Source organism: Rhinoderma darwinii, unplaced genomic scaffold, assembly GCF_050947455.1.
Source record: "Rhinoderma darwinii isolate aRhiDar2 unplaced genomic scaffold, aRhiDar2.hap1 Scaffold_732, whole genome shotgun sequence".
Taxonomy (NCBI): domain Eukaryota; kingdom Metazoa; phylum Chordata; class Amphibia; order Anura; family Rhinodermatidae; genus Rhinoderma; species Rhinoderma darwinii.
In genome coordinates this window covers 1-23,527 of record NW_027464294.1, presented here as the reverse complement: position 1 = coordinate 23,527, position 23,527 = coordinate 1, and the positions used below count along the sequence as shown (strand labels likewise).

General features: G+C 41.3%; 1 long non-coding RNA gene across 1 annotated transcript in view; it reads left to right on the top strand.

Annotated features, from left to right (window-relative positions):
- Positions 1-18,185, top strand: part of LOC142729704 (uncharacterized) — a 31,496-nt gene extending 13,311 nt beyond the window's left edge. Inside the window, exon 3 of the long non-coding RNA XR_012878448.1 lies at positions 16,140-18,185. This is a non-coding gene — a long non-coding RNA (uncharacterized LOC142729704). The remainder of the gene's footprint in view (positions 1-16,139) is intronic.
- Positions 18,186-23,527: the final 5,342 nt, after the last annotated feature.

Here is a 23,527-nt window from a genome sequence, read left to right as displayed (position 1 = left end):
GTCTGTAATATATACACCCCATACACTCATATTCTGCATTGTATACTAGTCATCAGTACTGGGATCTGTAGTATATACACCTCATATACTCATATTCTGCATTGTATACTAGTCATCAGTACTGGGGTCTGTAGTATATACACCTCATACACTCATATTCTGCATTGTATACAAGTCCTCAGTACTGGGGTCTGTAGTATATACACCTCATACACTCATATTCTGCATTGTATACTAGTCCTCAGTACTGGGGTCTGTAGTATATACACCTCATACACTCATATTCTGCATTGTATACTAGTCACCAGTACTGGGATCCGTAGTATATACACCTCATACACTCATACTCTGCATTGTATACTAGTCATCAGTACTGGGGTATGTAGTATATACACCTCATACACTCATATTCTGCATTGTATACTAGTCATCAGTACTGGGGCCTGTAATATATACACCTCATACACTCATATTCTGCATTGTATACTAGTCATCAGTACTGGGATCCGTAGTATATACACCTCATACACTCATACTCTGCATTGTATACTAGTCATCAGTACTGGGGTATGTAGTATATACACCTCATACACTCATACTCTGCATTGTATACTAGTCATCAGTACTGGGGTCTGTAGTATATACTCCTCATACACTCATACTCTGCATTGTATACTAGTCATCAGTACTGGGGTATGTAATATATACACCTCATACACTCATATTCTGCATTGTATACTAGTCATAAGTACTGGGATCTGTAGTATATACACCTCATACACTCATATTCTGCATTGTATACTAGTCATCAGTACTGGGATGCGTAGTATATACACCTCATACACTCATACTCTGCATTGTATACTAGTCATCAGTACTGGGGTATGTAGTATATACACCTCATACACTCATACTCTGCATTGTATACTAGTCATCAGTACTGGGGTCTGTATTATATACACCCCATACACTCATATTCTGCATTGTATACTAGTCCTCAGTACTGGAGTCTGTAGTATATACTCCTCATACACTCATATTCTGCATTGTATACTAGTCATCAGTACTGGGGTCTGTAGTATATACACCTCATACACTCATATTCTGCATTGTATAATAGTCACCAGTACTGGGATCTGTGGTATATACACCTCATACACTCATACTCTGCATTGTATACTAGTCATCAGTACTGGGATCTGTAGTATATACACCTTATACACTCATACTCTGCATTGTATACTAGTCATCAGTACTGGGGTCTGTAGTATATACACCTCATACACTCATATTCTGCATTGTATACTAGTCATCAGTACTGGGGTCTGTAGTATATACACCCCATACACTCATATTCTGCATTGTATACTAGTCATAAGTACTGGGATCCGTAGTATATACACCCCATACACTCGTACTCTGCATTGTATACTAGTCATCAGTACTGGGGTATGTAGTATATACACCTCATACACTCATACTCTGCATTGTATACTAGTCATCAGTACTGGGGTCTGTAGTATATACACCTCATACACTCATATTCTGCATTGTATACTAGTCCTCAGTACTGGGTCTGTAGTATATACACCCCATACACTCATATTCTGCATTGTATACTAGTCATCAGTACTGGGATCTGTAGTATATACACCTCATACACTCATACTCTGCATTGTATACTAGTCATCAGTACTGGGGTATGTAGTATATACACCTCATACACTCATACTCTGCATTGTATACTAGTCATCAGTACTGGGGTCTGTAGTATTGTGAAGGATGATTTATTTGCTTATATTCTCTGTTTGAAATTACATTGTGAATTATCAAGCAGGAGGCCGAATTACTAAGATATGTATTATGTGAAAGTGATGATAATGTGTAAATGATTTAGTTTCGTGCAGCAGCCATCTTGTCTGGAGTTCCCATCTTGGTTTTATTGTAGTGAATAGAAAAGTCATTGTTCCTTTAATACAAGTAATGTTGATTTCGTATGTTTTATCTTTGACCTTGGTTCCCATGCGAAGATGGACAGGGAGTGAGATGGGAGTGAGATGGGGGGATGGCAAGTATGCGTGAGGGAAGGTCTCCCCCCATCTCCACGAGGACATTCTGTCCAAAAGAGAGATAAGAAACCTGTAAACATAATGTGTGGAGAATTATAATGATGTATTTTATTGTATGCTTTTTACTGAATAACAAATATTGTTACATTGTCTCTGATTGGTTTACCTCAAGCCTACACCCCTTCTGAATTTCAGTTTAACAGTTTGAGTTTGGTAATAAATCCTTCAGATGAGAATTTTGAACATTTCAGCGTGTCTGTGTGTTTTCTTCTCGTCTCTCGATATATATCGGTGAAATATCCTAATTAGGATTCTGACTAATGGAGTCTGGCCTTGAGAGTCTGTTGGGACTCGTATAAATTTCAGTCTAATATATTTTGAGCGATGCATTTCCACGACAGTAATGGTGCCGATAAAACCCAGGAAGATTGCACGTCTGATAAGCTGTCACTGGAGAGGTCTGGCTTTGCATCTGTGAATTACAAAAACCGCGGTAGGTAAGGAGCTTATTCTTACACCATTCACACATGTATTGCGTAAGCCTTGGAATCCAGCTGTCAGAACGTCACTTCTATGGACGAGACTCCTTAGTCAGTGGGTTGAAAGATGGATCCAAAAAGGTATGTTGAAGCTTTTTGTGTGATGAAGGATTGCAGGTGTGTACGTGATCTTAAACTGTTGATATGAAAGACATGAGAGAATTTTTGCCAGCAAATACATAGTTAACCAGGAAAAATTGTGAGAAGCCTTTGGAATGCAGTGACGTAGCGCATGGCAGAGAGAAGTCGTAACTCACATGTGAAGTATTTGAAATGCAAAGAGTTGTTTTGGACTGTGAGGAAAAAACAAAACTTCTGCTTGCTGCTTTGTTGTAGCGTTATTTGTTATTTAGTTGTGTAAAATTGTTGAGGATTAATAGTTGTTCTGTTACCCGTTTGTCTGGGATTATAGTTGGGAGGTATTGACTGGTATTGGCTCAGACCCATAGAAAGTTGGATAGTTATGAGTAATATCATGTAGTACCACAGGGGCTTCAATGGTTAAGTCCTGATAATGTAGAATCCAGTGCAAGGAGAAGCAATTGTGTCTATATTGAATTTGCACTCAATACCATTACCCAGTGCAATAGGGAAAACTTTGAATACTGTATTAGAAAATCATTTATATTTTCCTAACGCATTGCCAGCCAGTGATATTGTGTGTAAGGGTCCATAAACCAGTTGTATGCATTGCCAGACTGGCATAAGGTGGGAATCAGTACAGACTGATTTCTAGCACATGTGATAATCCGGCATATACACTTTGATGTAAAATAACATCCAAGTAATTAAGTCTGTAGTAGTATAACATCAGACCGCTGGATTGAATACCGTTGTAATATAACATCCTGTATTCATTGAATGACCCTGACACTTATCCCAGGTGCCACCTGTGTCGTAGTAGTAATTACAGTGAAGAACATTGGTATTGGATCAGACCCATAGCCCGTAAAGAAATTATCACCAACATACATAACAGCCCCCTAAACTACAACCCACAAAGTGAACGGCTGAGCGGGGAGGATAATATATATATATGTTACCAAATATAATTTGCATGTGAAACCATTGCAAAGTGCTAGAGGAAATAGTTTGGGATATATGTTACATCATGGGCTCTATGAACTGAAAGACACACCCCGGCAGCAAGTGTTCTGCATAAGTGAAGTGACCAACTCCTGCTTGAATCAATGGAGGTTCATGAATGTCGATTGTGTTGAAGAATTTGCTCTTGTAATTGTTGATTGGCAGCATTTTGTCTGTTCTTGATGTTCAATCCAGTGAGGGATCAGAGGATCCTACTGCTAGAATGTCTGGAGGAACGACTTGTGATATCGTATTGGTAAGACAGTCTAGGAGATAGACTGGTCTGAGATATCTGTCGGCAAACGTGGCCTGTTTGCCTGGAGGTGGGGGATTTACCGGAAATCACCCTACTGCTCTCCGACCATGGGGTCAGGAGGAAGTTGGACAAAGATGCTTTGGGGCACTGGTCCCGGCCAACATTAGAATGAGCAAAAGGAGCTGGGGCTTTAATTATAAAGTATGTGAAGGCAAAATAACACACTGTAAAAAATTGTTGAAAAGGCTGGCAGCCGTAAGAAGGATGTTTGCATGTGAGAAAGAACAATTTAAATACAGGTGTAAATTTTCATTGGAAGAGTGAAGAAAATGGAGCAGCCAGGTACATTGCAGTGACTAACGTGGGTCAGAACGGGGGGAGTGCAATGTGAACATGTGTGATGTGATGAAACATCTGTGTGATGTGTGCAATGTAACATGTGTGATGTGATGAGACATCTGTGTGATGTGTGTAATGTAACATGTCTGAAGTTTGAAACTAATGGCCACAATAAAAGCAGAACTATATTGTATGTTTCCTATTTTTAACAGCAGTAATGTCTAAAAATGTTAGTGTTTTGTGTATGGGGTTAAAATCAGTTCTACGTGTTTTATTTTCGCGCAGCGCAGTCGTCTGTAACTACACCAAGCGAGAAAAATATTACAGCCGGCTGGATCTGTTTGTAGAAAGATAAAAGCTACACTGCAGATTAATGTGTTATAATGTGATAAGATTTATTGTTGGAATGTTTTAATGTTAATTCAAATGTATTAAACTACAGATATTGTGAGACACGGGGTCTTGAACATGTATGTGCCCCCTCTGTTCCCTATTCTTATGTACAGCTTATTGGTTTGCAGTAATTAATATTACCAGATATATTATTTTCTGTGTTATTGAATAACTAATTACAATTGTCTTGTTTTTTGTTTTCACACATGAGGCACGTGCTATGGTGCTGCCTAAATGTTATTTTTTTAAAATGTGAGATGTTTTACAGGTAAATGGTTGCAGGTCATTTTAAAGATAAAATGTATTTTTGTCAGGAGAAAGTAATCTTTTTTGTTCCAGGCTGTTGTGTATTACAGGGGGTTAAACTAGTGCTCCCCCGATAGAGTGCCTAATCTCATTATGTTGATATGTAGATTTGAACCCTGCTACATTACTTTCGCAGAGTCCAAATAGGAGGGAATGTTGAAGGGACTGATCTGTTCTCCTTTTTACAGGCAATTTTATGACCCCTTCACAGCCAGAGGGAGCTATGCCAAGCACTGCCCTATCCCAGTGGCTGAGAAAGGGTTGAAGATTTCCCAATGGTGAAGGGACTGATCAGATAGTTTTGTTTTGTGTTTTATTTTGTTTTGAATTAATGAATTTGGTTCTAGGAGATCTACAAAATGTGTATGAGTTTCAAGGAGTAACCCAGATTAAATGTGTATGACAGTAACTTATATTTTGAGGTTTTTCTGTGTAGATGGTTCCAGATCCCCCTCCAGCCAATTTACACAGGAGGTGAGGTGACGTCACTCACAGATGAGTCTTTACAGATTTAGATGGGGAGAAGGCAAAACAAAAAAAAAAATTGTTTGAATATTGTTTCTTTTATGCCAGATTTCAGTAACATATTTTGTTTGTTTTTGTATTAATCAGGTATTTACAGGACCTGGTGGGTGGGATGTACAAGTGTTCTGGATCATCAGCTAAATGTGGAACAATAAAACTCCACCCTTTTGAAATGTTCTATCTATATGTGACATGGGTTTCCAATGTAAATTTGTAATGTAGACATACTTTATCATATACAGCATGTGTAGAACAGGATACGAGGCACCAGGTAAATTACCCAGAAACCACTCTCACCTTCTTGTTCATCTCAAGGAGCGGAGCTGGAGGTGCTCGCTGAGGCTGTAACCTGGCAGAAGGTAAGACGGCCGACATATACACTGACTCTAGGTACGCTTTTGGCATCGCCCACAATTATGGGCCCATTGGTAGTAGGAACTTTATTGGATCATTGGGTAAGCCAATTGAGAGAGCAAGAGAAAACAGAACTGACAACAAGGGTATATGCAGCCAGGTGTCAGTAAATTGGCTTGTCCCTGGATACAATAATGCCACCACTAGGTTTGTAGCAGCCGGCATGATGTGCGCACGGCATGACATAGGTAAAACAGCAAAGGTACCTGTGAAAAGTGCATCCCAGCCAGATTACCCGTCCCAGCGACTGCAGAACATACAACTACCCGAGGTAGAAGTGTATGACAATGTGCTCATGTGTGTAGACCTGTTCTCAGGGGGGCCTGAAGCCCGGCCTGTATTTTCCCCACTGCAGACGTTGTGTGTAAGTGACAGGGGAATAGTGTTATCCCAAGTATTGACCTGATGTTTGTACAATACGATATCAGCAGTTCTTCAGATGTTATTCCAAAGTTAGTTTGTTTAGTAATTGTATTTAAGAAGGGCTGTGGGAATATTAAATACTGAAGTTAAGTTTTATGTAAAGTTCTGGACCAGCTTTAGCATTGGACTATTAGAGTCATGCGTCAGATAAAAAGTACAGAAGTGGAATATTCCCATTTGAAAATATTTTTAGTTATTTGTTTTTTGTCGTTGTTATTGTGAAAGGAAAATTCTGTGCAGTGTTCGTGTGTGTGTGTGTATATATATATATAAAGAAGAAAAATGAGTTTGCATGTATCATCTCTAGTTATTGCTCAATGTGAACGTTTGATGTAAAGATGTTATTTGTTAATGTTTTTCTTCAAATTAATTATTTGATTAAGATCAATTAATGTCTATACAATGAAAAAGCTTGTTCTCCATAGGACGAGTCCAACTGGGAGCGGAAGGCGTGAGAACCAGATTCTAACAGAATGTGGACGGATAAGGGAACGTGAACCGGTAAGACCCAAGGCACTCTTGATGGCTTTTGCATTGATGGTGTATGACCTCACATATGCCCCAAGACTGCAAGGATCGATTTGGTAAGATCTAATTGGTATGTCCCAGGCTTTACAGCTGTTGCTGCTAAATTCTGTTAGAGCTGTTTGATTTGCCTACAGAACAGTCCTGGTAGACCGGTGCCAACCTTATCATACCCGCCTCCCACGAAGAGAACAGACCTTGAGAGGCCTCCCCATGCAATACAAATTAGAGTAAGGAAAATTGGTTTGTGACATTTGTCAGATAAACATGTGGAATCTGTGTATATTTTGGTGAGCTGGAAATGTTCCAGGCAATCAGCTCAGATCAACGTACAAATCCTGCTGGAAAGCGTGACACCAAGTGCATATGAAATGTACCCAATAATTACACATCTTCTAGGTGCCCTGTCCATTGGAACAGAGAAGTTTTTCTTATATAAAAGGTGTTTGTTTGTTTGATTTAGTTTAAGGGCCTGACATTGTTATTGTATGTACTTAGAACAACTTTTATAGTACGTAGATGTTATCACCAGATTAGTAACAATTGACAAGGGTTGGGGTTCCCCAGAAAGTGCCAGTAAACATGAACTAAAAGATTTTTGATACGATGAACTCCATTACTGAGGTGCGGCAGGCGCAGCCGGAGCCAGTACAACGCGTTTGTCATGAACTGACGGCAGTGTCACAATTCCAAGCAGCCGCCCAGACAAGATAAGAAGACAGATGAGCGGAGGGTTTGTGGGGTCACAATAACACCCCACTAATCCGCCTACGTGGGATCTCACACCAGGCTCACAGCATGAGGTGTTGTGTATAGCCCGGCGACGTAAACTAAAAGAGACGGTGTCTGACAGATGAAAAAGACCAAATCAAGTCCTGATGACATCAGCAAAGATCAAAGTAAGGACCAAAGACCTGAGTGAATCCATCAGCAGTATCAAGTGTTCTAATCAGAAGACAGGAGAAGAAGAGGACGATGATGTACATGACTTGTCAATACACTGGTGCGACCCCATACCCTAACCGGACATTGGTGATGGCATCATATTAGTTGTGGCCCTATTGATATATTGTTTGAGTTTCATAATCATAATATATAATTTCTGTAATTTAATATGAGAAAAAGGGAGGTTTGTGAAGGATGATTTATTTGCTTATATTCTCTGTTTGAAATTACATTGTGAATTATCAAGCAGGAGGCCGAATTACTAAGATATGTATTATGTGAAAGTGATGATAATGTGTAAATGATTTAGTTTCGTGCAGCAGCCATCTTGTCTGGAGTTCCCATCTTGGTTTTATTGTAGTGAATAGAAAAGTCATTGTTCCTTTAATACAAGTAATGTTGATTTCGTATGTTTTATCTTTGACCTTGGTTCCCATGCGAAGATGGACAGGGAGTGAGATGGGAGTGAGATGGGGGGATGGCAAGTATGCGTGAGGGAAGGTCTCCCCCCATCTCCACGAGGACATTCTGTCCAAAAGAGAGATAAGAAACCTGTAAACATAATGTGTGGAGAATTATAATGATGTATTTTATTGTATGCTTTTTACTGAATAACAAATATTGTTACATTGTCTCTGATTGGTTTACCTCAAGCCTACACCCCTTCTGAATTTCAGTTTAACAGTTTGAGTTTGGTAATAAATCCTTCAGATGAGAATTTTGAACATTTCAGCGTGTCTGTGTGTTTTCTTCTCGTCTCTCGATATATATCGGTGAAATATCCTAATTAGGATTCTGACTAATGGAGTCTGGCCTTGAGAGTCTGTTGGGACTCGTATAAATTTCAGTCTAATATATTTTGAGCGATGCATTTCCACGACAGTAATGGTGCCGATAAAACCCAGGAAGATTGCACGTCTGATAAGCTGTCACTGGAGAGGTCTGGCTTTGCATCTGTGAATTACAAAAACCGCGGTAGGTAAGGAGCTTATTCTTACACCATTCACACATGTATTGCGTAAGCCTTGGAATCCAGCTGTCAGAACGTCACTTCTATGGACGAGACTCCTTAGTCAGTGGGTTGAAAGATGGATCCAAAAAGGTATGTTGAAGCTTTTTGTGTGATGAAGGATTGCAGGTGTGTACGTGATCTTAAACTGTTGATATGAAAGACATGAGAGAATTTTTGCCAGCAAATACATAGTTAACCAGGAAAAATTGTGAGAAGCCTTTGGAATGCAGTGACGTAGCGCATGGCAGAGAGAAGTCGTAACTCACATGTGAAGTATTTGAAATGCAAAGAGTTGTTTTGGACTGTGAGGAAAAAACAAAACTTCTGCTTGCTGCTTTGTTGTAGCGTTATTTGTTATTTAGTTGTGTAAAATTGTTGAGGATTAATAGTTGTTCTGTTACCCGTTTGTCTGGGATTATAGTTGGGAGGTATTGACTGGTATTGGCTCAGACCCATAGAAAGTTGGATAGTTATGAGTAATATCATGTAGTACCACAGGGGCTTCAATGGTTAAGTCCTGATAATGTAGAATCCAGTGCAAGGAGAAGCAATTGTGTCTATATTGAATTTGCACTCAATACCATTACCCAGTGCAATAGGGAAAACTTTGAATACTGTATTAGAAAATCATTTATATTTTCCTAACGCATTGCCAGCCAGTGATATTGTGTGTAAGGGTCCATAAACCAGTTGTATGCATTGCCAGACTGGCATAAGGTGGGAATCAGTACAGACTGATTTCTAGCACATGTGATAATCCGGCATATACACTTTGATGTAAAATAACATCCAAGTAATTAAGTCTGTAGTAGTATAACATCAGACCGCTGGATTGAATACCGTTGTAATATAACATCCTGTATTCATTGAATGACCCTGACACTTATCCCAGGTGCCACCTGTGTCGTAGTAGTAATTACAGTGAAGAACATTGGTATTGGATCAGACCCATAGCCCGTAAAGAAATTATCACCAACATACATAACAGCCCCCTAAACTACAACCCACAAAGTGAACGGCTGAGCGGGGAGGATAATATATATATATGTTACCAAATATAATTTGCATGTGAAACCATTGCAAAGTGCTAGAGGAAATAGTTTGGGATATATGTTACATCATGGGCTCTATGAACTGAAAGACACACCCCGGCAGCAAGTGTTCTGCATAAGTGAAGTGACCAACTCCTGCTTGAATCAATGGAGGTTCATGAATGTCGATTGTGTTGAAGAATTTGCTCTTGTAATTGTTGATTGGCAGCATTTTGTCTGTTCTTGATGTTCAATCCAGTGAGGGATCAGAGGATCCTACTGCTAGAATGTCTGGAGGAACGACTTGTGATATCGTATTGGTAAGACAGTCTAGGAGATAGACTGGTCTGAGATATCTGTCGGCAAACGTGGCCTGTTTGCCTGGAGGTGGGGGATTTACCGGAAATCACCCTACTGCTCTCCGACCATGGGGTCAGGAGGAAGTTGGACAAAGATGCTTTGGGGCACTGGTCCCGGCCAACATTAGAATGAGCAAAAGGAGCTGGGGCTTTAATTATAAAGTATGTGAAGGCAAAATAACACACTGTAAAAAATTGTTGAAAAGGCTGGCAGCCGTAAGAAGGATGTTTGCATGTGAGAAAGAACAATTTAAATACAGGTGTAAATTTTCATTGGAAGAGTGAAGAAAATGGAGCAGCCAGGTACATTGCAGTGACTAACGTGGGTCAGAACGGGGGGAGTGCAATGTGAACATGTGTGATGTGATGAAACATCTGTGTGATGTGTGCAATGTAACATGTGTGATGTGATGAGACATCTGTGTGATGTGTGTAATGTAACATGTCTGAAGTTTGAAACTAATGGCCACAATAAAAGCAGAACTATATTGTATGTTTCCTATTTTTAACAGCAGTAATGTCTAAAAATGTTAGTGTTTTGTGTATGGGGTTAAAATCAGTTCTACGTGTTTTATTTTCGCGCAGCGCAGTCGTCTGTAACTACACCAAGCGAGAAAAATATTACAGCCGGCTGGATCTGTTTGTAGAAAGATAAAAGCTACACTGCAGATTAATGTGTTATAATGTGATAAGATTTATTGTTGGAATGTTTTAATGTTAATTCAAATGTATTAAACTACAGATATTGTGAGACACGGGGTCTTGAACATGTATGTGCCCCCTCTGTTCCCTATTCTTATGTACAGCTTATTGGTTTGCAGTAATTAATATTACCAGATATATTATTTTCTGTGTTATTGAATAACTAATTACAATTGTCTTGTTTTTTGTTTTCACACATGAGGCACGTGCTATGGTGCTGCCTAAATGTTATTTTTTTAAAATGTGAGATGTTTTACAGGTAAATGGTTGCAGGTCATTTTAAAGATAAAATGTATTTTTGTCAGGAGAAAGTAATCTTTTTTGTTCCAGGCTGTTGTGTATTACAGGGGGTTAAACTAGTGCTCCCCCGATAGAGTGCCTAATCTCATTATGTTGATATGTAGATTTGAACCCTGCTACATTACTTTCGCAGAGTCCAAATAGGAGGGAATGTTGAAGGGACTGATCTGTTCTCCTTTTTACAGGCAATTTTATGACCCCTTCACAGCCAGAGGGAGCTATGCCAAGCACTGCCCTATCCCAGTGGCTGAGAAAGGGTTGAAGATTTCCCAATGGTGAAGGGACTGATCAGATAGTTTTGTTTTGTGTTTTATTTTGTTTTGAATTAATGAATTTGGTTCTAGGAGATCTACAAAATGTGTATGAGTTTCAAGGAGTAACCCAGATTAAATGTGTATGACAGTAACTTATATTTTGAGGTTTTTCTGTGTAGATGGTTCCAGATCCCCCTCCAGCCAATTTACACAGGAGGTGAGGTGACGTCACTCACAGATGAGTCTTTACAGATTTAGATGGGGAGAAGGCAAAACAAAAAAAAAAATTGTTTGAATATTGTTTCTTTTATGCCAGATTTCAGTAACATATTTTGTTTGTTTTTGTATTAATCAGGTATTTACAGGACCTGGTGGGTGGGATGTACAAGTGTTCTGGATCATCAGCTAAATGTGGAACAATAAAACTCCACCCTTTTGAAATGTTCTATCTATATGTGACATGGGTTTCCAATGTAAATTTGTAATGTAGACATACTTTATCATATACAGCATGTGTAGAACAGGATACGAGGCACCAGGTAAATTACCCAGAAACCACTCTCACCTTCTTGTTCATCTCAAGGAGCGGAGCTGGAGGTGCTCGCTGAGGCTGTAACCTGGCAGAAGGTAAGACGGCCGACATATACACTGACTCTAGGTACGCTTTTGGCATCGCCCACAATTATGGGCCCATTGGTAGTAGGAACTTTATTGGATCATTGGGTAAGCCAATTGAGAGAGCAAGAGAAAACAGAACTGACAACAAGGGTATATGCAGCCAGGTGTCAGTAAATTGGCTTGTCCCTGGATACAATAATGCCACCACTAGGTTTGTAGCAGCCGGCATGATGTGCGCACGGCATGACATAGGTAAAACAGCAAAGGTACCTGTGAAAAGTGCATCCCAGCCAGATTACCCGTCCCAGCGACTGCAGAACATACAACTACCCGAGGTAGAAGTGTATGACAATGTGCTCATGTGTGTAGACCTGTTCTCAGGGGGGCCTGAAGCCCGGCCTGTATTTTCCCCACTGCAGACGTTGTGTGTAAGTGACAGGGGAATAGTGTTATCCCAAGTATTGACCTGATGTTTGTACAATACGATATCAGCAGTTCTTCAGATGTTATTCCAAAGTTAGTTTGTTTAGTAATTGTATTTAAGAAGGGCTGTGGGAATATTAAATACTGAAGTTAAGTTTTATGTAAAGTTCTGGACCAGCTTTAGCATTGGACTATTAGAGTCATGCGTCAGATAAAAAGTACAGAAGTGGAATATTCCCATTTGAAAATATTTTTAGTTATTTGTTTTTTGTCGTTGTTATTGTGAAAGGAAAATTCTGTGCAGTGTTCGTGTGTGTGTGTGTATATATATATATAAAGAAGAAAAATGAGTTTGCATGTATCATCTCTAGTTATTGCTCAATGTGAACGTTTGATGTAAAGATGTTATTTGTTAATGTTTTTCTTCAAATTAATTATTTGATTAAGATCAATTAATGTCTATACAATGAAAAAGCTTGTTCTCCATAGGACGAGTCCAACTGGGAGCGGAAGGCGTGAGAACCAGATTCTAACAGAATGTGGACGGATAAGGGAACGTGAACCGGTAAGACCCAAGGCACTCTTGATGGCTTTTGCATTGATGGTGTATGACCTCACATATGCCCCAAGACTGCAAGGATCGATTTGGTAAGATCTAATTGGTATGTCCCAGGCTTTACAGCTGTTGCTGCTAAATTCTGTTAGAGCTGTTTGATTTGCCTACAGAACAGTCCTGGTAGACCGGTGCCAACCTTATCATACCCGCCTCCCACGAAGAGAACAGACCTTGAGAGGCCTCCCCATGCAATACAAATTAGAGTAAGGAAAATTGGTTTGTGACATTTGTCAGATAAACATGTGGAATCTGTGTATATTTTGGTGAGCTGGAAATGTTCCAGGCAATCAGCTCAGATCAACGTACAAATCCTGCTGGAAAGCGTGACACCAAGTGCATATGAAATGTACCCAATAATTACACATCTTCTAGGTGCCCTGTCCATTGGAACAGAGAAGTTTTTCTTATATAAAAGGTGTTTGTTTGTTTGATTTAGTTTAAGGGCCTGACATTGTTATTGTATGTACTTAGAACAACTTTTATAGTACGTAGATGTTATCACCAGATTAGTAACAATTGACAAGGGTTGGGGTTCCCCAGAAAGTGCCAGTAAACATGAACTAAAAGATTTTTGATACGATGAACTCCATTACTGAGGTGCGGCAGGCGCAGCCGGAGCCAGTACAACGCGTTTGTCATGAACTGACGGCAGTGTCACAATTCCAAGCAGCCGCCCAGACAAGATAAGAAGACAGATGAGCGGAGGGTTTGTGGGGTCACAATAACACCCCACTAATCCGCCTACGTGGGATCTCACACCAGGCTCACAGCATGAGGTGTTGTGTATAGCCCGGCGACGTAAACTAAAAGAGACGGTGTCTGACAGATGAAAAAGACCAAATCAAGTCCTGATGACATCAGCAAAGATCAAAGTAAGGACCAAAGACCTGAGTGAATCCATCAGCAGTATCAAGTGTTCTAATCAGAAGACAGGAGAAGAAGAGGACGATGATGTACATGACTTGTCAATACACTGGTGCGACCCCATACCCTAACCGGACATTGGTGATGGCATCATATTAGTTGTGGCCCTATTGATATATTGTTTGAGTTTCATAATCATAATATATAATTTCTGTAATTTAATATGAGAAAAAGGGAGGTTTGTGAAGGATGATTTATTTGCTTATATTCTCTGTTTGAAATTACATTGTGAATTATCAAGCAGGAGGCCGAATTACTAAGATATGTATTATGTGAAAGTGATGATAATGTGTAAATGATTTAGTTTCGTGCAGCAGCCATCTTGTCTGGAGTTCCCATCTTGGTTTTATTGTAGTGAATAGAAAAGTCATTGTTCCTTTAATACAAGTAATGTTGATTTCGTATGTTTTATCTTTGACCTTGGTTCCCATGCGAAGATGGACAGGGAGTGAGATGGGAGTGAGATGGGGGGATGGCAAGTATGCGTGAGGGAAGGTCTCCCCCCATCTCCACGAGGACATTCTGTCCAAAAGAGAGATAAGAAACCTGTAAACATAATGTGTGGAGAATTATAATGATGTATTTTATTGTATGCTTTTTACTGAATAACAAATATTGTTACATTGTCTCTGATTGGTTTACCTCAAGCCTACACCCCTTCTGAATTTCAGTTTAACAGTTTGAGTTTGGTAATAAATCCTTCAGATGAGAATTTTGAACATTTCAGCGTGTCTGTGTGTTTTCTTCTCGTCTCTCGATATATATCGGTGAAATATCCTAATTAGGATTCTGACTAATGGAGTCTGGCCTTGAGAGTCTGTTGGGACTCGTATAAATTTCAGTCTAATATATTTTGAGCGATGCATTTCCACGACAGTATATACACCTCATACACTCATATTCTGCATTGTATACTAGTCATCAGTACTGGGATCTGTAGTATATACACCTCATACACTCATACTCTGCATTGTATACTAGTCACCAGTACTGGGATCCGTAGTATATACACCTCATACACTCATACTCTGCATTGTATACTAGTCATCAGTACTGGGGTATGTAGTATATACACCTCATACACTCATACTCTGCATTGTATACTAGTCATCAGTACTGGGGTCTGTAGTATATACACCTAATACACTCATATTCTGCATTGTATACTAGTCCTCAGTACTGGGGTCTGTAGTATATACACCCCATACACTCATATTCTGCATTGTATACTAGTCATCAGTACTGGGATCTGTAGTATATACACCTCATACACTCATATTCTGCACTGTATACTAGTCACTAGTACTGGGATCTGTAATATATACACCTTATACACTCATACTCTGCATTGTATACTAGTCATCAGTACTGGGGTCTGTCATATATACACCTCATACACTCATATTCTGCACTGTATACTAGTCACCAGTACTGGGATCTGTAATATATACACCTTATACACTCATACTCTGCATTGTATACTAGTCATCAGTACTGGGGTCTGTAGTATATACACCCCATACACTCATAATCTGCATTGTATACTAGTCACCAGTACTGGGATCTGTAGTATATACACCTCATACACTCATACTCTGCATTGTATACTAGTCACCAGTACTGGGATCTGTAGTATATATATATATATATATATATATACAGCAGATCAGTCAGCTGGCAAACATCATGGATCCTGTTTTTGAAGCCTAGTATACAATGCAGTCTCCAATCCTATAAGATGTTATACAACACAGACAGAATTTTGCAGTGACTTGTGTACAGTGCAGTCTGCGGATATTTTGGCCAGTATATAATGCACGTGAGAGTTTTGATGGCGTCCACACAAGGCTGGACCCGGGTGACAGACACTGCATTGTAGACTTGTCTCCACAAACAGGATCCAGGTTTCAAACTCAGTGAAAGAATTATACACAAGTCCTCTGGTGTCTATTAACTATTGCAAAACCACATCTCCCAGCATGCCCTAACAGCCTGTTCATCCCACCCCCGAAGGGGCGTGGCCAGGTGTTTGCAGCGTTTGTATCTCGGTTTGTGTCTCATTTCTCTTTTTCTCCTCCAGAAACCGAATAAAAACGTATCTGTGAACAACGTGTACGAGAACTTTAAACTGTGAAATCAGAAGCAGCGCACGTCATCTAAAGGAAATTCCCCCCTTAAAAAAACCTTCAAATCTCTGCTTGCTGTCAGTGGATGGAAACTTTCAGCATTTCTTCCCAGAGGATGGAAATCTGTTCTAGTCATGTGATCACCAGGGGCTTTGCTATATTCTGTAAACACCCGGGGCACGTTGATGCTGGTGACGTAAAGACGGGCGCGCAAACATTTTTGCCCACAATAATTTGTCCCATCACAAGTGCGTATGGCATGGCTCTAAGTCTAAATACCACCACGTAGTGTGACCAATTATTACCCCCGTAACCGGGCAACTAAATACAATGACACCCGGTGACCACAGGTGACGTATTCTCTGATTGGAGTCGTTCACTTTCCCTGTCTTTTCAATCTGACCCGACGCCATGAAATCGTATTCTTCCGACGATGACGTGCTCTGCGGAGATTACTGCCCGGGCGCCTCGCTTTTACTCCATATATTTCCCACAGCAGCCACAATGCCCCAGTGACAGCCACAATGTCCCTTATGCCAGCCACAATGCCTCAGTGACAGCCACAAAGCCCCAGTGACAGCCACAATGTCCCTTATGCCAGCCACAATGCCCCAGTGACAGCCACAAAGCCCCAGTGACAGCCACAATGTCCCTTATGCCAGCCACAATGCCCCAGTGACAGGCACAAAGCCCCAGTGACAGCCACAATGTCCCTTATTCCAGCCACAATGCACCTGTGACAGCCACAATGTTGCCATGACAACCACAATGCCTCCGTGTCCGCCACAATGTCCCCATGACAACCACAATGCCACAGTGGCAGTCATAATGTTACTTATCCTAGACACAATGTCCCCATGACAACCACAGTGTTCCCATGACAACCAGAATGCCCCAATGACAGTCACAATGTTCCCATGAGAACCACAATGCCTCGGTGACCGCCACAATGTCCCCATGACAACCACAATGCCCCAGTGGCAGTCATAATGTTACTTATTCCAGACACAATGCGCCCATGACAACCACAATGTCCCATATACCAGCCACAATGTCCCCATGACAACCACAATGTCCCATATACCAGCCACAATATCCCCATGACAACCACAATGTCCCATATACCAGCCACAATATCCCCATGACAACCACAATGTCCCATATACCAGCCACAATATCCCCATGACAACCACAATGTTCCTTATGCCAGTCATGGTGACCCCATGTTGCGCTAGTCGTGACTGTGTTACTTGCTGCGGGCGGACTTCTCTGTATAAATTCCCATCAGACACCGTATTTGATATTGGCTCTGAGAAGGGGAGACGGTCATTACCTAATAGTTGCCGCTGCCTTCCCTGCTGGTGGCAGTCGCTGCTCTGGGTTAAAGACCTGGAACACATGCCCGTGGTGCCCACTCCTGGCAATGCCACTGTGATGATCACAAATGTGCACGGCGCTGAACAGTGCACTTATCAGCGCTTTCTCTTGTAATGAGCCGTGCACCTTAAATGACAGCAAGCACAGATCTTAAAAAAACAGAGAAATTGAAGACCGGTTATTAGAGACGTGCAGAATTTTTTGGGTGACTGGCGCAGATGGACGTCACACAGGCGGCTCCTCATCTGGATCAGAGAGAAGAACCGCTGCAAACAGCTCAGGAGGACTCAGAATACCATGTAATACCACAGTTCTACACTAGATGGCATCAATCAAATATGTCTTCTGAAGCCCGTGCAGCCAGACTCTCAGCGATCATCCGATCACCAGCTGTTCAGACCAGTAGAAAAAAAAAAGCTTTATCATCGGTGTCTCGGTGGTTGCTCTGTTGGAGCCATATAAATGATTAAAGGGCACCTGTCACCACGCCGTACACCCCTAAGGGACTATAGTAAATGAAAAAGCTTTATGTTTAGAAAATGGAAACCCCCTTTAAATGATTCACATGGGAGGGGTGGATTTTATTATATAATATAAAGGGCAATAAAGAGTTAACACCTAAATCCGTGATCGGTGTCCGCTCCTTCCTAAACCGTCAGAACTTTCCTCTCCAGACGACCCCTTCATGATGTTGGGGTCAGGACATAACGTCTGCTCCTTCAATGTTCTCCTTGACCTTGGACGTGTGTTTGGGGGTCATCGTCCTGCTGCCGGGTCCTCCGCCGCTGGGTGCCGGGTCCTCCGCTGTTGGCTGCCGGGTCCTCCGCCGTTGGCTGCCGGGTCCTCCGCTGTTGGCTGCCGGGTCCTCCGCCGCTGGCTGTAGGATCTCATTCATCTCCATGCAGCTCTTTCTCCGGCTCCTCTATGGACAGACCCAACTCCTTGGTCCTCCTATATTCTTGTCTCTTTGAGTGTCTTTACGTTGTGTCAATTTCTGAGGCTTTTTGAAGACAACCCTAGACTGTTGAGGGTTAATGATGGTGCTGAAATTCTCATTCTGGGGTCGGGGGGCACCAACAAGGCCTTGGCAAGGATACTGGGCGAGTCCAGCGTATGGAATCCTTCCCCCAGGCAATGGAGACCCTACTTAGGACTCTTGAGTTGGCGGACCCTCAGCTCAGCCCCTTATTGACCCAGGCCGACCACCTTGTTACTTCTCTCACATTTTCTTTAGGAAAATGAATGAAGACGTGGAAGGTGAATTTTTGCACCTGCAATTACCCTCTCGGCCACCAGGGCTCATACTATTGAGGAGCAGGGACATTATTAACCCCTTGGCCACTTGGAAACAATCCAGTAGGCAAAGAATAAGTCCCCTGCCATTCCTCCGTGCCCTCCTCCATACTACATCATTACCTATCACCCCCAGCTCCCCCATTAACCATCATATGGGGTCAGTTGGTGAATCATTATTGTGGTCATGCAGAGTGCGGGGGCCACAGCTCTAGACGGAAGGGGACACCCCTATATGGATCATTATACACATCCAGCCTGGTCACCTGTCTCCTAAAGGGGTCACTAATATATCACACGTGTCTGCCGAGCAGGGCCGACATTAGGATAGATGGCGCCCCATGCGAAATTATCTTTCGGCACCCCATAAAAAAATATAATGTCCTATATAATGCCCCCCACAGTATAATGTCCTATATAATGCCCCCCACAGTATAATGCCCTATATAATGCCCCCCACAGTATAATGTCCTATATAATGCCCCCCACAGTATAATGTCCTATATAATGCCCCCACAGTACAATGTCCTATATAATGCCCCCCACAGTATAATGTCCTATATAATGCCCCCCACAGTATAATGTCCTATATAATGCCCCCACAGTACAATGTCCTATATAATGCTCCCCCACAGTATAATGTCCTGTATAATGCCCCCCACAGTATAATGTCCTATATAATGCCCCCACAGTACAATGTCCTATATAATGCTCCCCCACAGTATAATGTCCTATATAATGTCCCCACAGTATAATGTCCTATATAATGCCCCCCACAGTATAATGTCCTATATAATGCCCCCCACAGTACAATGTCCTATATAATGCTCCCCCCACAGTATAATGTCCTATATAATGCCCCCCACAGTACAATGTCCTATATAATGCCCCCCACAGTATAATGTCCTATATAATGCCCCCCACAGTATAATGTCCTATATAATGCCCCCCACAGTACAATGTCCTATATAATGCCCCCCACACAGTATAATGTCCTATATAATGCCCCCACAGTACAATGTCCTATATAATGCCCCCCACAATACAATGTCCTATATAATGCCCCCACAATATAATGTCCTATATAATGCCCCCCACAGTATAATGTCCTATATAATGCCCCCACACAGTATAATGTCCTATATAATGCCCCCCACAGTATAATGTCCTATATAATGCACCCCACAGTACAATGTCCTATATAATGCCCCCCACAATACAATGTCCTATATAATGCCCCCCACAGTATAATGTCCTATATAATGCCCCCACAGTATAATGTCCTATATAATGCCCCCACACAGTATAATGTCCTATATAATGCCCCCCACAGTATAATGTCCTATATAATGCCCCCCACAGTATAATGTCCTATATAATGCGCCCCACAGTATAATGTCCTATATAATGCCCCCACAGTATAATGTCCTATATAATGCCCCCACAGTATAATGTCCTATATAATGCCCCCCACAGTACAATGTCCTATATAATGCCCCCCACAGTACAATGTCCTATATAATGCCCCCCACAGTATAATGCCCTATATAATGCCCCCACACAGTATAATGTCCTATATAATGCCCCCCACAGTATAATGTCCTATATAATGCCCCCCACAGTACAATGTCCTATATAATGCCCCCCACAGTACAATTTCCCTTTATAATGCCCCCTACAGTATAATGTCCTATATAATGCCCCCACACAGTATAATGTCCTATATAATGCCCCCCATAGTACAATGTCCTATATAATGCCCCCCACAGTATAATGTCCTATATAATGCCCCCACAGTATAATGTCCTATATAATGCCCCCCACAGTACAATGTCCTATATAATGTCCCCCACAGTATAATGTCCTATATAATGCCCCCACACAGTATAATGTCCTATATAATACCCCCCACAGTACAATGTCCTATATAATTCCCCCCACAGTATAATGTCCTATATAATGCCCCCCACAGTATAATGTCCTATATAATGCCCCCCACAGTACAATGTCCTATATAATGCCCCCCACAGTATAATGTCCTATATAATGCCCCCCACAGTATAATGTCCTATATAATGCCCCCCACACAGTATAATGTCCTATATAATGCCCCCCACAGTATAATGTCCTATATAATGCCCCCCACAGTATAATGTTCTATATAATGCCCCCCACACAGTATAATGTCCTATATAATGCCCCCCACACAGTATAATGTCCTATATAATGCCCCCCACAGTATAATGTCCTATATAATGCCCCCCACAGTATAATGTCCTATATAATGCCCCCCACACAGTATAATGTCCTATATAATGCCCCCCACAGTATAATGTCCTATATAATGCCCCCCACAGTACAATGTCCTATATAATGCCCCCCACAATACAATGTCCTATATAATGCCCCCCACAATATAATGTCCTATATAATGCCCCCCACAGTATAATGTCCTATATAATGCCCCCACACAGTATAATGTCCTATATAATGCCCCCCACAGTATAATGTCCTATATAATGCACCCCACAGTACAATGTCCTATATAATGCCCCCCACAATACAATGTCCTATATAATGCCCCCCACAGTATAATGTCCTATATAATGCCCCCACAGTATAATGTCCTATATAATGCCCTCACACAGTATAATGTCCTATATAATGCCCCCCACAGTATAATGTCCTATATAATGCCCCCCACAGTATAATGTCCTATATAATGCGCCCCACAGTATAATGTCCTATATAATGCCCCCCACAGTATAATGTCCTATATAATGCCCCCACAGTATAATGTCCTATATAATGCCCCCCACAGTACAATGTCCTATATAATGCCCCCCACAGTACAATGTCCTATATAATGCCCCTCACAGTATAATGCCCTATATAATGCCCCCACACAGTATAATGTCCTATATAATGCCCCCCACAGTATAATGTCCTATATAATGCCCCCCACAGTACAATGTCCTATATAATGCCCCCCACAGTACAATTTCCCTTTATAATGCCCCCTACAGTATAATGTCCTATATAATGCCCCCACACAGTATAATGTCCTATATAATGCCCCCCACAGTACAATGTCCTATATAATGCCCCCCACAGTATAATGTCCTATATAATGCCCCCACAGTATAATGTCCTATATAATGCCCCCCACAGTAAAATGTCCTATATAATGTCCCCCACAGTATAATGTCCTATATAATGCCCCCACACAGTATAATGTCCTATATAATACCCCCCACAGTACAATGTCCTATATAATTCCCCCCACAGTATAATGTCCTATATAATGCCCCCCACAGTATAATGTCCTATATAATGCCCCCCACAGTACAATGTCCTATATAATGCCCCCCACAGTATAATGTCCTATATAATGCCCCCCACAGTATAATGTCCTATATAATGCCCCCCACACAGTATAATGTCCTATATAATGCCCCCCACAGTATAATGTCCTATATAATGCCCCCACAGTATAATGTCCTATATAATGCCCCCACAGTACAATGTCCTATATAATGCCCCCCACAGTATAATGTCCTATATAATGCCCCCACACAGTATAATGTCCTATATAATACCCCCCACAGTACAATGTCCTATATAATGCCCCCCACAGTATAATGTCCTATATAATGCCCCCCACAGTATAATGTCCTATATAATGCCCCCACAGTACAATGTCCTATATAATGCCCCCCACAGTATACTGTCCTATATAATGCCCCCCACAGTATAATGTCCTATATAATGCCCCCCACAGTATAATGTTCTATATAATGCCCCCACAGTATAATGTCCTATATAATGCCCCCCACAGTATAATGTCCTATATAATGCCCCCCACAGTACAATGTCCTATATAATGCCCCCACAGTATAATGTCCTATATAATGCCCCCCACAGTATAATGTCCTATATAATGCCCCCCACAGTACAATGTGCTATATAATGCCCCCCACAGTATAATGTCCTATATAATGCCCCCCACACAGTATAATGTCCTATATAATGCCCCCCACAGTATAATGTCCTATATAATGCCCCCCACAGTATAATGTCCTATATAATGCCCCCCACAGTATAATGTCCTATATAATGCCCCCCACAGTATAATGTCCTATATAATGCCCCCCACAGTATAATGTCCTATATAATGCCCCCACAGTATAATGTCCTATATAATGCCCCCCACAGTATAATGTCCTATATAATGCCCCCCACAGTATAATGTCCTATATAATGTCCCCCACAGTATAATGTCCTATATAATGCCCCCACAGTATAATGTCCTATATAATGCCCCCCACACAGTATAATGTCCTATATAATGCCCCCCCCCCCCACAGTATAATGTCCTATATAATGCCCCCCACACAGTATAATGTCCTATATAATGCCCCCCCACAGTATAATGTCCTATATAATGCCCCCCACAGTATAATGTCCTATATAATGCCCCCCACAGTATAATGTCCTATATAATGCCCCCCACAGTACAATGTCCTATATAATGCCCCCCACAGTATAATGTCCTATATAATGCCCCCCCACAGTATATTGTCCTATATAATGCCCCCACAGTATAATGTCCTATATAATGCCCCCCACAGTATAATGTCCTATATAATGCCCCCCACACAGTATAATGTCC